The sequence below is a fragment of the Cuculus canorus genome, chromosome 10 (assembly GCF_017976375.1).
Source record: "Cuculus canorus isolate bCucCan1 chromosome 10, bCucCan1.pri, whole genome shotgun sequence".
In the NCBI taxonomy this organism is placed as follows: domain Eukaryota; kingdom Metazoa; phylum Chordata; class Aves; order Cuculiformes; family Cuculidae; genus Cuculus; species Cuculus canorus.
This window is the reverse complement of record NC_071410.1, coordinates 22,394,762-22,407,993: the sequence shown is the minus strand read 5'-3', so window position 1 is coordinate 22,407,993 and position 13,232 is coordinate 22,394,762. Positions and strand designations below refer to the sequence as shown.

General features: G+C 48.7%; 1 protein-coding gene across 1 annotated transcript in view; it reads left to right on the top strand.

Annotated features, from left to right (window-relative positions):
- Positions 1-12,298, top strand: part of LOC104066239 (BTB/POZ domain-containing protein KCTD12) — a 31,816-nt gene extending 19,518 nt beyond the window's left edge. Inside the window, exons 4-5 of the transcript XR_008451470.1 lie at positions 8,103-8,159; positions 12,213-12,298. The gene's annotated coding sequence lies outside the window, so the exon portion shown is untranslated. The remainder of the gene's footprint in view (positions 1-8,102; positions 8,160-12,212) is intronic.
- Positions 12,299-13,232: the final 934 nt, after the last annotated feature.

The window sequence follows — 13,232 nt, the reverse complement described above, 5'->3', positions numbered from 1 at the left end:
GCATTGAGCTGGGAACCTTCTGAGGTCAAAGAGGACATGCAACAAATAGCTGACTAAAGACCCAAAGCGGTACACACAATGACAAAATGTCCTGGATCGGAAGGAACCCACAAGGATTATCAAGTCCAGCTCCTGCCCCTGCACAGGACAACCCCAACATGCACCTCATGGGGCTGAGGGCAATACCATAAGTTGATAGCATGAATCATAGAACCCAATGAGAACCCATGAATCATGAACCGAAAATTGTGCCCCCAGCTCTGCAGCCTTTTACACAAACATCCCTGATTTCTCAGTTTTCACCTCTTCACCCTGGCAATCTCTCTGCTGTTGTGAGGGTGCCTGCCCGGAATAGTCCCTGCTAGAGCTAACTGGGCTGGGCAAGCAGCAAGAAGTTCCCACAGTGGGACAGGACAACTCATTGATCTTCTACTAAGCACGATTTTGGAGCTGAGGAACATTAAGAAGGATATGGAGCTGTTGGAATGGGTCCAGAGGAGGGCTGCAAAGATGATTGGAGGGCTCGAGCACCTCCCGTACCAGGACAGGCTGAGAGAGTTGGGCCTGTTCACCCTAGGGAGGAGAAGGCTCAGAGGAGATTTTATAGCGACCTTCCAGTACCTGAAGGGGCTACAGGAAAGCTGGAGAGGGGCTATTCATAAAGGCTTGTGGGGATAGGACCAGGGGGAATGGGTACAAACTGAAGAGGGGCAGATTTATACTGGACATTAGGAAGAATTTCTTCACCATGAGAGTGGTGAGACAGTGGAACAGGTTGCCCCATCCCTGGAGGTGTTCAAGGCTAGGTTGGATGGGCCTTGGGCAACCCGATTTAGTGGGATGTCCCTGCCCGTGGCAGGGGGGGTAGAACTGGATGATCTTTAAGGTCTCTTCCAACCCTAACTATTATATGATTCTATGATTCTATGGTTGCTTAGATGAGTTCAGTGGAATATAAGGCTCAACCAGCTCTTAAATTGTTCTTGGAGCACTTAATACCAGTTCACTACCAGAGCAGGCAAACACAGAGGGCACTGCAGCAGCCTCTCTGCAGTGCAGCTGGAGTCAATATTTTCATTAACAGCTCTGCTGATGGAAGAGACAGCACCTGTGTACGGGTGGCTCTGAGCTGGGAGGGTTTGCCAGCACTGAAGGGCACAAGTTCAAAAGGATGGGGGCCTTTGCAGAAAGATGCGTGTCAGATAATGATCGTGGGAGACATGGGGTATGTGGTTGTTCACAGCCTGATGCTGCAACTGGAACGCCGTGCGTGCTTTTGGTTCATGGGTTAAGAAAGATGTTGATGAACTAGAGGAAATTCAGAGGAGAGGTGCAAAGAATAAAAAGAAGCATGACCAGCAGGTGGAGGGAGGTGATTCTCCTCCTCTACTCTGCTCTTGTGAGACCCTACCTAGAGCCCTGCATTCAGTTCTGGAGTCCTCAGCACAGGAAGGACATGGATCTGCTGGAATGGGTCCAGAGGAGGCCATGAAAGGGCTGGAGAACATCTGCTATGAGAACAGGCTGAGAGAGTTGGGGTTGTTCAGCCTGGAGAAGAAAAGGCTGTGGGGAGACCTTAGAGCAGCTTCCAGTGCTGAAAGGGGCTCCAGGGAAGCTGGGGAGGGGCTCTTGATCAGGGAGGGCAGGGATAGGATGAAGGAGAATGACTTTGAATTGGAAAGGCAAAGATTTAGATTAGATATTAGGAAGAAATTGTTCATAATGAGGGTGGGGACGCTCTGGCCCAGGTTGCCCAGAGCAGTGGTGGCTGCCCAATGCCTGGAGATGTTCAAGGCCAGGTTGGATGGGGCTTTGATCCCCCTGATCCAGTGGGCGGTGGCTCTGCCCATGGCAGGGATCTGAACTGGATAGGCTTTAAAGTCCCTTCCAACTCAAACCGTTCCATGATTCTATAATATGATGAAGCTCAGTAATCACGGTTTGTTAGGAAATATTAAATAACTGGAGTTTTTTAATATGGAAAGTAAAAGATGTGAAAACAGCCCATCATCAGACAAAGCTTAATTATTAAACGGATGATGTAAAGTCACTGGAGGAAGGATGAGACTAGAAACCCGTGGAGAGATGGGCTGGACGTCCTGCAATGCTTCCTGTCAGCCACAGGAGTAACGTGCAGCACCAATCAGGCAGGTCGCTGGAGAAGGACCACTGTGTCCTTCCTGGATGACTTAAGGTTAGACAAACATCCACCACAGGTGATTCCCCTAGGATCATGCGTCTATGAGCTGAGAAAGGGAGGATTAATATGTCCATTTGCTCTCACTGTCTGCGTTAGCCCCTGAAGTTATCGACTGTAAAAGCAGGGGTGAGATCTTTGTGCCCCAAGGTCAGAAACATCACCAATACTTTAACAAGTGATGCCACTCAATCCAGCCAAAGCCTAGAATAAATATCCTTCCATGCATAAGCCCTGAGAGACAAGGAACAATAGGTCCAGCAGTTTAAAGCCAAGGCTTTCTCAGCAGCCCCAGCACTGGTGGGTGAACACAAGGCTGGTCTTTGCCTGCACCCACCACCCTGCTGGATTAGACCACCCTGGGGCCCTGCGGGTGTGACCAATGGGAGGATGCTGCTCTCACTTCCTTATCTCTCAGCCTTATCTGAGATTTTGCTGGTTTACATTATCTTGTCTGCCAGTGCCTACCTGCACAATCCCCTGCTGCTGCTGTCTTGGAGGTCTTCTCATTAGCCCACATCTCTGCCCACAGACCTATCTGAACAGGCATCTTTTTTGGCTTCCTGCGGGAAATGTGCTGGCGGGGGGGCATGTGCCGGCACCTACATTTAAACACCTTGCTATATAATAAACAGAGGGCAGAGGACTCTCACAGGCAACTGAAAGCACTCAAATGAGGCTCTCGGTGCATACCAATGAACTCAGGCAACTCAGGAGTTTATGGAGTTGCCTCTGCTCGTTACTTCTCCATGGAGTGACAGATTGTCACAGCTTTCCAGCCTCCAAGACCCTCAGCCTGATCTGCAAGTGCTGAACTGTATGTGACTGTGGTGGTGTCCTCTCTACTGAACATCTTAGACAAGATGAAATGGCCTCAAGGGAGGTTCAGATTGGACATTAGGGAAAATTCCATTACCAAAAGAGTGGTGAAGCCCTGGCAGAGGCTGCCCAGGGCAGTTGGGGAGTCTCCATCCCTGAGGAGTGCAAAAACCATGTGGCCGTGTCACTTTGGGACAGGGTTTAGCAGGCACAGTGGGGTTGGGCTGATGGTTGGACTGGGTGAGCTTAGAGGGCTTTTCCAATCTCAGTGATTCTGTCTTCTGCAACCCCATTGCCAGCCACTGAGCCACTGTGGAATGCAGTGGGAAAGAGCAGTAAAGGAGGAGTCCCACTTCTGAGCTACCTTCTCCTTCATATCCTCACAAAATACTGTTGGTTTTCTCCACTTAGACCCTTATTTCCGAGGAGAAGCCATGGCTCACACTAGGGCCACCAAAATCAGGCCATCTGAAGGTACCCCACTATGGCCAGCAGTATCTTTTTGACCTTCACCTGCCACAAGACTGAAATCAGCCTTGATGTGAGTTTTAGCAGGGAAGAGACAGTAACAGGGTTGGCTTCCTTGCTTGTGTCTTCTCCTGGCCATCCCGCATGTGTTTCCCAGGTTGGCTTTTCCCTGGGTGCAGGACAGTGCCTGCCCTCCCCTACCTGAAGAGCTGGCAAGGCGATGTAATCCAGCAAAGCTGTGGTTTATGTTTCATGCCATTTTAACATCTGATCTGAAACAAAATCCAGGGCTTTTTTTTTTCCCCTCTGAAGACTAGAATAAAATAAAATGAAAAAATCAAGCCATTATTTAAATAATCAGTGGATGGGAACTCAGTGACACTGATTTAAAGCGCTTTAGTTCCAACCTTAAAGCCTGGTGGGCTGCCATTTTCTGATTAATTCTTCCACAAATTACAAGGGTAAAAACCATCCCAGCCTTGATCCCACTCCTGCTAAAGACACGGTGCAGAGATTGAGCCTCTGAGGATGAGCAGAGGAGGAGAAACTGGATGCCATGGTTGTGTCGGCACTAGAGACCTTCCACCCATCGCCTGCCCTTCTCTTCTCCAGACATCTCCCCCTGGGGCTGTGTGGCCATCGTCTAATTATCACTCTTTTCTCAGAAACATGAACTCAGCGTTGGACCAATTCCGTAATCAAATCAGCCCTGAATGATGTTAAAGGAAAAAGCTTTCTAATAATGAATAAACCAATAGGGATTAGGTGCCCTGGCCCATATAGAAATGATACATGGGCAGACTGAAAATGCAAACTATTACATTAGAGAACAAGAGCAGGAGATGGTTTATCAGGCAGTAGCAGGCAGGGTGCGGATCTGGCTCCGTGTCCTGCCTTTGACAGTGCCTGGCAGAGGGATTTCAGATCAAGGTGGAAGAAATCTTCTCTCTAGTTCTCTTCTTCACTCTGGGAGAAATTCTCTTTACCCTCAGCTCGTCGGCAATGTCCAGTTCCCTGCAACACTGTCGTCTGTGTCTCTTATCATGTGAAATCTTATCTAAGTTGATTTTGGAAGGCTGACTTCCTTAAAGGGAGCTTTCCATAAAAAGCCCATGTTTTTATGATGATGGCAATGCTCCCATCAGCTTTCCCCATATTTCTCCCCCCTTTAGCCTGGACTATCCTGATCCCACCCTCTTCATTGGAAAACTCCCTGGATTCCTTTCACAGTGTTACTGAACAGCTTTGGGCAGATTTTGATCCTGTCTGGCCGAATGAGAAGGACTAAACTTAGAGCACAACTTTATTGCATAAAGGGAATTTTTATGCTCACCTTATCAAAGAATGCAGGGATAGGATGAGAGGAAACAGATTTCAGCTGAAAGAGGGGAGACTGAGATGGGATCTTAGGGAAAAATGTTTTGCTGTGAGGGTGGGGAGGCCCTGGCCCAGGTTGCCCAGAGCAGTGGTGGCTGCCCCATCTCTGGAGGGGTTCAAGGCCAGGTTGGATGGGGCTTGGAGCCCCTGATCCAGTGGGAGGTGTCCCTGCCCATGACAGGGGGTGGGACTGGATGGGCTTTGAGGTCCCTTCTGACCAAACCATGCTGTTATTCCCTGGTTCTGTTTTCTGTCATTTCCTACCCTCCTGCCCAAAGCAGTTAACTGCTCCATCTTGGACTGTTGAGTCAGCATCTCTTCCTCTGCTCATCATTACACTGGGATCTCATCTCTGTTTTCTCTCTCCTGAGTCATTCAGACTGATTTTAAATCCATCAAGGTGGATGCAAAGTTCAAGTGGCATTTTCTGATGCACATTGCTTTTCCCAGGTTACCATTTCATTGAGCCTGCTGACAGGCTCCTCATTACCTCCCCTACCCCAGGTCCCTTCCAGCCTCAGCCAGATGATGTTATTTCTATTCCCTGAAAAATCTTTCCACTTAACTGTTCGCCCTTTACCCCTTGCATCATAATGAAAGTCTTTCATCCTAAGATGGACTCTCGGGGATGTCCTATTATTGGATTATTTATATGTTGAGAATGAACTCTTGATTCCATTTCTCCTTTTCTCTGTCTTAATAAGCTTTTAATCCACTGTGGATGTTAGACTATCCCCCTTTGGCTATTGAGTTTCCTTAAAAGCCTCTTTGATGGCTTTTATCAAAAAGCACTCAGGAAAATGTATTAACTGCTCTCCATTATTCCCTATTTTATTGAATTAATATGAGATGAAAGGATTTCTTTTCTCTGTGTATTAGAATCACATGGGCAGGTTTTAATTCTGCCTTTAATTATTATTAAATGTGAGACATTTGTGCTCACAGCCCAGAAACCAATCATGTCCAGGGCTGCATCCCAAGCAGTGGGACCAGCAGGGAGGGAGCAGATTCTGCCCCTCTGCTCTGGTGAGACCCCACCTGGAGCCCTGTGTCCAGTGCTCGAGTCCTCAGCACAGGAAGGATATGGAGCTGTTGGAGCGAGTCCAGAGGAGGCCATGGAGATGATCCAAGGGCTGGAGCACCTCCTGTCCGAGGACAGACTGAGAGAGTTGGGGTTGTTCAGCCTGGAGAAGAGAAGGCTGTGGGGAGACCTTAGAGCAGCTTCCAGCATTGAAAGGGGCTCCAGGAAAGCTGAGGAGGGGCTCTGGATCAGGGAGGGCAGGGATAGGATGAGGGGAATGGTTTTGAGCTGAAAGAGGGGAGACTTAGGTGAGATCTTAGGGAGAAATGTTCTGCTGTGAGGGTGGGGAGGCCCTGGCCCAGGTTTCCCAGAGCAGTGGTGGCTGCCCCATCCCTGGAGGGGTTCCAGGCCAGGTTGGATGGGGCTTGGAGCCCCTGATCCAGTGGGAGGTGTCCCTGCCCATGGCAGGAGGTGGGACTGGATGGGCTTTGAGGTCCCTTCCAGCTCAAACTGTTCCATGATTCTATGATTCATTCCATAACTATTTCAATATCTTTGCCACACACAGATGCAGTTATAATTCCTTAATATATTTGTAACCATGCTCAGGTGAAACATTTATTTGCTGTAAACTACAGGTTTAGGATTAATTAACAGTAGCTGCAAATTCATCAAAAGTACAGGAAATCACGCTGAAAACCCCTTTTATTGCATGTGAATAATGTGTTTCCTCAGCAGATTTAAAAGAAGGATTCTAATTTCCTCTTTTCAAACAATATTTCAATATTAAGTGTAATTTCAACCTGCTTCTCTGCATTGTATTAATGGGTTTCTAAGGAAAATCTCTTTTCAATAGAAACCGGCTAAAATCAGAGAGAGAGCTGTCTTGGGTCAGCCCACTATTTTTCCGCAACAAAATGAAATGAATTAATAAACGAATTGGGGCTGTCCTCCAGCCCTTCCTCTCCTCCCCTGCAGGTAGAAAACAGGTCATTTATACCTTTGGACAACTTAGGCTTTCAGGGTTGAGTAGGGACATTGTTGTTGTGATTCTCAGTCTTGTGATACCTTCAAGAGTACCAAGGGAGACCGTCAAACCCAAGGGGACTCAACTGCTTGCCTCAGAAGTTTTCCCCATCTTAGCAGAGTGGTTGTGCCAGCCCATTCCTTTGTCCCTGTACCTACAGCGCATAGAATCATGGAATCATAAAATGGTTTGGGTTGGAAGGGACCTCAAAGTCCATCCAGTTCCACCCTGTGCCATGGGCAGGGACACCTCCCACTGGATCAGGGGCTCCAAGCCCCATCCAACCTGGCCTTGAATACCTCCAGGGATGGGGCAGCCACCACTGCTCTGGGCAACCTGGGCCAGGGCCTACCCCACCCTCTCAGCAAAATATTTCTTTCTAAGAATTTAATCTAAATCTCCCACCTTCCAATTTACAGCCATTCCCCCTCATCCTCTCCCTGGCCCTCCCTGATCCAGAGCCCCTCCCCAGCTTTCCTGGAGCCCCTTTCAATGCTGGAAGCTGCTCTAAGGTCTCCCCACAGACTTCTCTTCTCCAGGCTGAAACAGAACCCCAACTCTCCTCAGCCTGTCCTCAGACCAGGAGGTGCTCCAGCCCTTGGATCATCTCCATGGCCTCCTCTGGACTAACTCAAACAGCTCCTTCCTGTCCTGAGGACACCAGCACTGGACACAGGGCTCCAGGTGGGGTCTCACCAGAGCAGAGCAGAGGGGCAAAAAATCCCCTCTCTCACCCTGCTCTTTCCCACCACTTATGATGCAGCCCAGGACAGATCTTTGAAACAAATCTGCCCTTCAGAAAAAATGCTGCTTCCTGCTAGTGAGAGGGCCTCTTTTTACCTAAAATAGTGAGGTGGGTTTGAGTTGGTCAACCTTTGTCCTGAATTAAGGGGACATGTCAGCTTACTTTCTACTTCAAAAGGTGGGAAATGCCTTGAACAGATACAGCGGGGCACCTGTCAGAGATGTTTCGAATGAAGGCCATGTGTCATGAACTTTAATACCTGACTGGGTTCATGCTGCTCCTCCAAGAGAAATGTCCTGGAAATGATTTTTCATGAGATGGGACTGCAGGGCTCTTTTTCTTTCCTTTGTATCCCTTCCACATGCATGTGCCTGTGTAAGGAGTAGACACCTGAAAGCCATCATGGTGGAGCAAATAGCAAGACTCACACCTTCTTCTCTGTTTCTAGGTCCTGTTGTGCGAGGCCAACTCTCCAGCCAGCTGTCCAGGCACTGCAGCCTTCCAGGTAAAAGCACCACAAGGGATGTCCCAGGGCAATCCTGCGTAAGAGAGGGTGATGGGAAAGATGGGAATTTAGGCTTGTCTGGGCAATAGAATTTCAGATTCAGTAGTGGCTTCGTGCTAATCGTGATTCCCAGATGGCCCACTGCTTGATCTCACTGAACATGTGAGCTTCCTTGGGGATTTCAGGCCTTTTACCTCACTCATAGGATATTGTCCAAGCTGTTGGGTTTGTTGGGCAAATGGGGCTGGAGGGAGGGCAGAGTGGAGCTGAGCCAACACATTTCAGGGCTTTCCTTGAAGTCTTCTCGAATCCTGGGTTTTAATCTCTTCAAAAGGTGATCAGAGCTGGGTTAGAAGGAAAGGAGGCACGAAGGACAGATGGCCACATCTCATGCAGTCTTTAACATTTGAGCAGGGATGTTTAATTAAGATGTTTCTGGTGATCATCTAGCATGTGTGGAGATGCTGGCAAACAGAGGGGATTGAAATGCCTCTGTATCTCACTTGAAAGCACAGCCTCCCCCTTGTTCAGCCTCGGCTTGGCTCCCAGGGGCAGAGGGCATGTTCTGCACGTTCCTCAGCTTTTGGAAAGGCCGTAGTCCAGACCATAAATAGTCATTGTCCAAAGACTTATTGCTCAAGAAAAAATGAGATGGAAAGAATAAAACGGCGCTGCAAATGGAAGGAAGGCTTCCCAGGGTTGGATTAGACTTTGGTAGATTTTCTCAAGTGATATCTTGGCCTCAAACTCTCTTTGAGGAGTGAAAGAAAAAGCAGGAAAACAGGTGAAGTGGGAGGAAGATTGTGAAGACTGTAAGTTTTGTTTCTTTTTGTGGGGTGAGTTGAGTTTAGTTCTCTGTGAATTGCTCTGTGAAAAGCAAGTCCAGAGAAGGCCACGGAGATGATGTGAAAGCTGAAGCGACCTCCTGTACAAGGATAGCTGAGAGAGTTGGGGTTGTTTAGCCTGGAGAAGAGATGGCTGTGGGGAGACCAGAGAGCAGCTTCCAAGTGCTGAAAGGGGCTCCAGGAAAGCTGGGGAGGGGGCTCTTGATCAGGGAATGCATGGATAGGATGAGGGGAATGTTTTGAGCTGAAAGAGGGGAGACTGAGGTGAGATCTTAGGGAGAGAAAATATTTTTTCTGTGAGGGTGGGGAGGCCCTGGCCCAGGTTTCCCAGAGCAGTGGTGGCTGCCCACTCCCTGGAGGGGTTCAAGGCCAGGTTGGGGACGGGGGCTTGGAGCCCCTGATCCAGTGGGAAGTGTCCCTGCCCTTGGCAAGGGGTGGGATTGGGTGGGGCTTTAAGGTTCCTTCCAAACCCAAACCATTCTATGATTCTCTGCTCTCCCTGCAATGCCATAGATTAGCCTGAACTTATCCTGAAATGGGTCTAGTTTTGCTCAAATTTAGAAGGAAATCATACATTCAAAGCAGTTTACATCATGTCAAAATGCCTTTGGGAATTTTTTTATCACTGAGTAAAGGGAAGGTTTAACAGCTCAAGAGTCATGCTGGCATGGATTTAGATTTTCACATCTTCCTTTACAGAGAAGGATGAGACTCCTTATTTTTTTTTTTTTCCAAGCCTGGTCCAATCTAGCTTCCCAGTCCCAAAAAATCCTTGCAAAATGGAAAACTCCAGCCGTTGCCCAGCTGTAATTTTAAACAAAACGGGGATTAATGGAGTTCTTCCGGAGAGAATAGTGGAGTGGAGAACAGACTCCTCTGCCAGCTCACAGGGAGAGGCATCAGGGGTTATTTTTTTCCCCTTTGCTGAGACATCAGGAGGGATGGGAGAGAGTGGTCTTCCTCTGTCCTTCTGCTCTCAGGCTGCACCAAGACCCTGAAGGATTACTCAAATCCTGGAGAACCACAGAGGGGGTGCTGAAGATGAGCAAACTGCTAGAAAGATCCTACAGGAGGTGCAAAGGGCCCTTGCAAGGAAAAAAACCCCCACCCTCAGCTGGGTGGCACGCTGTTTCTCTTCCTCCCTCCAATCCTATTAGTATTAGAGGAGGGGTGATAGAGCTATAAGAGGAAAGCCCATCTCTTAGCAGCAAGTGCTGACAGCTTGCCTTTTAAAATCTTTAATTAGCATTGGCTTGGCACAGCCACTCTCATCTGCTGCATGACAGCATGGGGGAAGCAGAAAGTCCAGTGGCTGAAGGGTCTGCTGGATCATAAAAGTCACAGAAATTATTTGGTTGGAAAAAGACCTTGAGGTCCATTGAGTCCAACCATACCTGTCCACTACTGAAACCATATTCCTGAGGACCTTGTCTGCCCACTTTTTGACACCTCCAGGGATGGGGACTCAACACCTCCCTGGGCAGCCTTTCCACTGCCTGAGAATCCCTTTCGGGAAGAAAGTTTCCCTGATATTCAATCTAAAACCTCCTCTGGGCACTTAAGGCCATTTCCTCTCATCCCATCACTTGTTCCTTGGGAGAAGAGACCAGCACCCACCTCTCTCCAACCTTCTTTCCAGGTGCTACAGGTAGTGATAAGGTCTCCCATCAGCCTCCTTTTCTCTAGGCTAAATGGTGTTTTGGATGGGTGTTTGGAAGGTACCTGAGGAAACTCAGCCATTAAAACGCAGTGGTGGAGCCTCACATTGCAGTTCTTACTCCACCAAAAAACTCTTTTGTCCTCTGCTCACGTGCCAGGACCTCAAATTCAAGACCATGTTCCCTTGTACCCATCTAGCTGTGATGGCTGCTGCTACCTGCGATTGAGGTCATCTGCACCCAGAAGAGAGAAGGGACAGGTCTGCTACAAAGGACATCAGTCACCACAACTTCTGGGTGGCTCAGATTTCCCCTCCAGCTGTCAGCTGGAGACTGTAGATGGTGCCTCTGCTTAACTGGGTGCAAAAATAGCTACTCTGGGACATCAATTAGAAAACCTTTATAGACATGCTGGACAGACCCCGACCACAAAGACCTCACCAAAGTCTCTAGGGTGGATTATTGCTATGGGAAAGTGGGAAGGCCATATTTACAGCTTAGGAAAGAGTCAGGAAATTGACTCCCAGAAACCACAATTAATGACGATGTCAATAGCCATGGACCGTGCTGAGATTCTGCTGCCCTCTCCTGGATGCAGCATTCTGGCCCATGAGTGCTGAGTGGTGGAGGTTGAGCATGGCCAGGTTGTCCGCAAGGCAGGCCCAGGACAACCACAAGCCATAGAGAGCTGCTCAGCTGTTGATCTTTTGGAGGCTGGGGCACCTACTTTCACCCCTTGCTTCCCATGGAAAGATGGAGTATGTTTTGGTTGTACTCCAAATCCAAATTAGGACCCAAGGGAATGGCAGGAAGATGTTCCAGGGGAGGGTTAGGTTGAACATGAGGAGAAGGTTCTTCCCCCAGAGGGTGGTGGAGCCCTGGAACAGCTCCCAGGGAAGCAGTCACAGTGCCGAGCCTGACAATATTGCAGCAGCATTTGTCCAAGGCCCTCAGCCCCACGGTGTGAATGTTGGGGGTTGTCCTGTGCAGGGACAGGAGTTGGACTTAATGGTCGTTGTGGGTCCCTTCCAACTCAGGACATTCTATGATTCAATGATTTTATGATTCAAATCAGGATGACTTTGGCCAAACACTTCTCCCTCTGCAAGAGCAGAGGCGGCTGCACTGCAGGACAGCTCAAATCTTAGTTTAAGATAAACCCTTTGGTATTTCCTCACTATTTGCTAATTCAGTGTAAATGAAGAAATATCTTGAAAGCCAGTGATATAAAGATTTAAGAACAAAGCAGAAGAAGAGCTTCAAAGAAGTAGGAAGAATAGTAGCATGTGGTGGGATGCCGTGGGAGGTGGTTACAGGCGCTGCCCAAAGCTGAAATAGCACCTTGAGGAGGGGCTTGGGGGACACTGAGAGGGATCACAACAGATGCTGTCCAGATCAGTCCCCACCCTGGGCAGCCACTGTGGCACTCTGAGAGGTGCTTTAGACTATGTGAGCAACCAGATGTGGAGTGTGACCACCACGCACCACCCTGACCTCTTCTTGTGCCCCTGTGCTTCACTTGCCTTCTAAGATGTTCTTGATTTTTTTAGGTAACTCCTGGCTTAGCCTGCCTATTCCCCAACCTTCAGAAGCAGAGCACAGTCCAAAAAAAACCCATGTCTTCTTCTGAGCCCATCCTGGACCTCAAGACTGACGTGGCAGAAGCACTTCCAGGTAGAAAGCATGCCAGTTTGCTGTCTCAGTTTTGGTGTCCCTCTCACACCAACTGCACCCATGCACTGGTCATCTTGATGGATCATTCACTTAACAACAGCCACTTCATAGGGATGCATGTTCCTGCCAACTCACATCATGGTTTCTTCTCCCTGTTCTTGCTGTATCCAATTCCTTCACTGTCTCTTCTGGAGGAACTGTGACTAGGTCTGCACTTTTCATCAGCGTCAGGAAGGGTAGGATGTTGGGCCTGAGGCTTCCTGTATGCAGGCTTTCACAGGTTTCTGCTTTCCACTCCCCTGTGCAACCTGGGTGCTCTGGTGACCCATGACCCACTGGAGGGTGGCAGGGCATCTCCTAGCCCAGGTAGTGTGAGGTCCTCCTGTCATGGGCTCCAATGCTGGCAAGGTGGGCCCTCCAAGTCACCTCTCTCCCCAGATGGACCCGTAACCATTGCATACTCTCCGTGTACTTAAATAAGACACAGCCAACACCAGGGCACTGTAGGCTCTCCCACACTCAACAAATTTCCCATGCTGAACTGGTTCCTGAGGCAGGTTCCCACTGTGCGTGCCGTGCAGAGTGCAGATGTAAACGCTGAATCACATCTCCTAGGGTTGCAAGCATTCAGCCTTTCCCAAAACAGTGATGGCAAGTGAAGATTAATCTCCCATTCACACACGAGCACCCTTGACCTCCTCCTGAAGAACTACAAAACAGCCTCTGCTGTTTCCAGACACTGGAGGAAGGCAAAATACCTGTTTGTTGGAAGTTTCCAGGTGCAAATCCCTGCTGCTTTGCTGAATTCACTTGCCTTTCATTTGCTCGTTAAAAGTGAAGCAGAAAGCCAACTGGTAGGTATTAATTTCTGATGCTTGTAACCACATAAGTCTTAA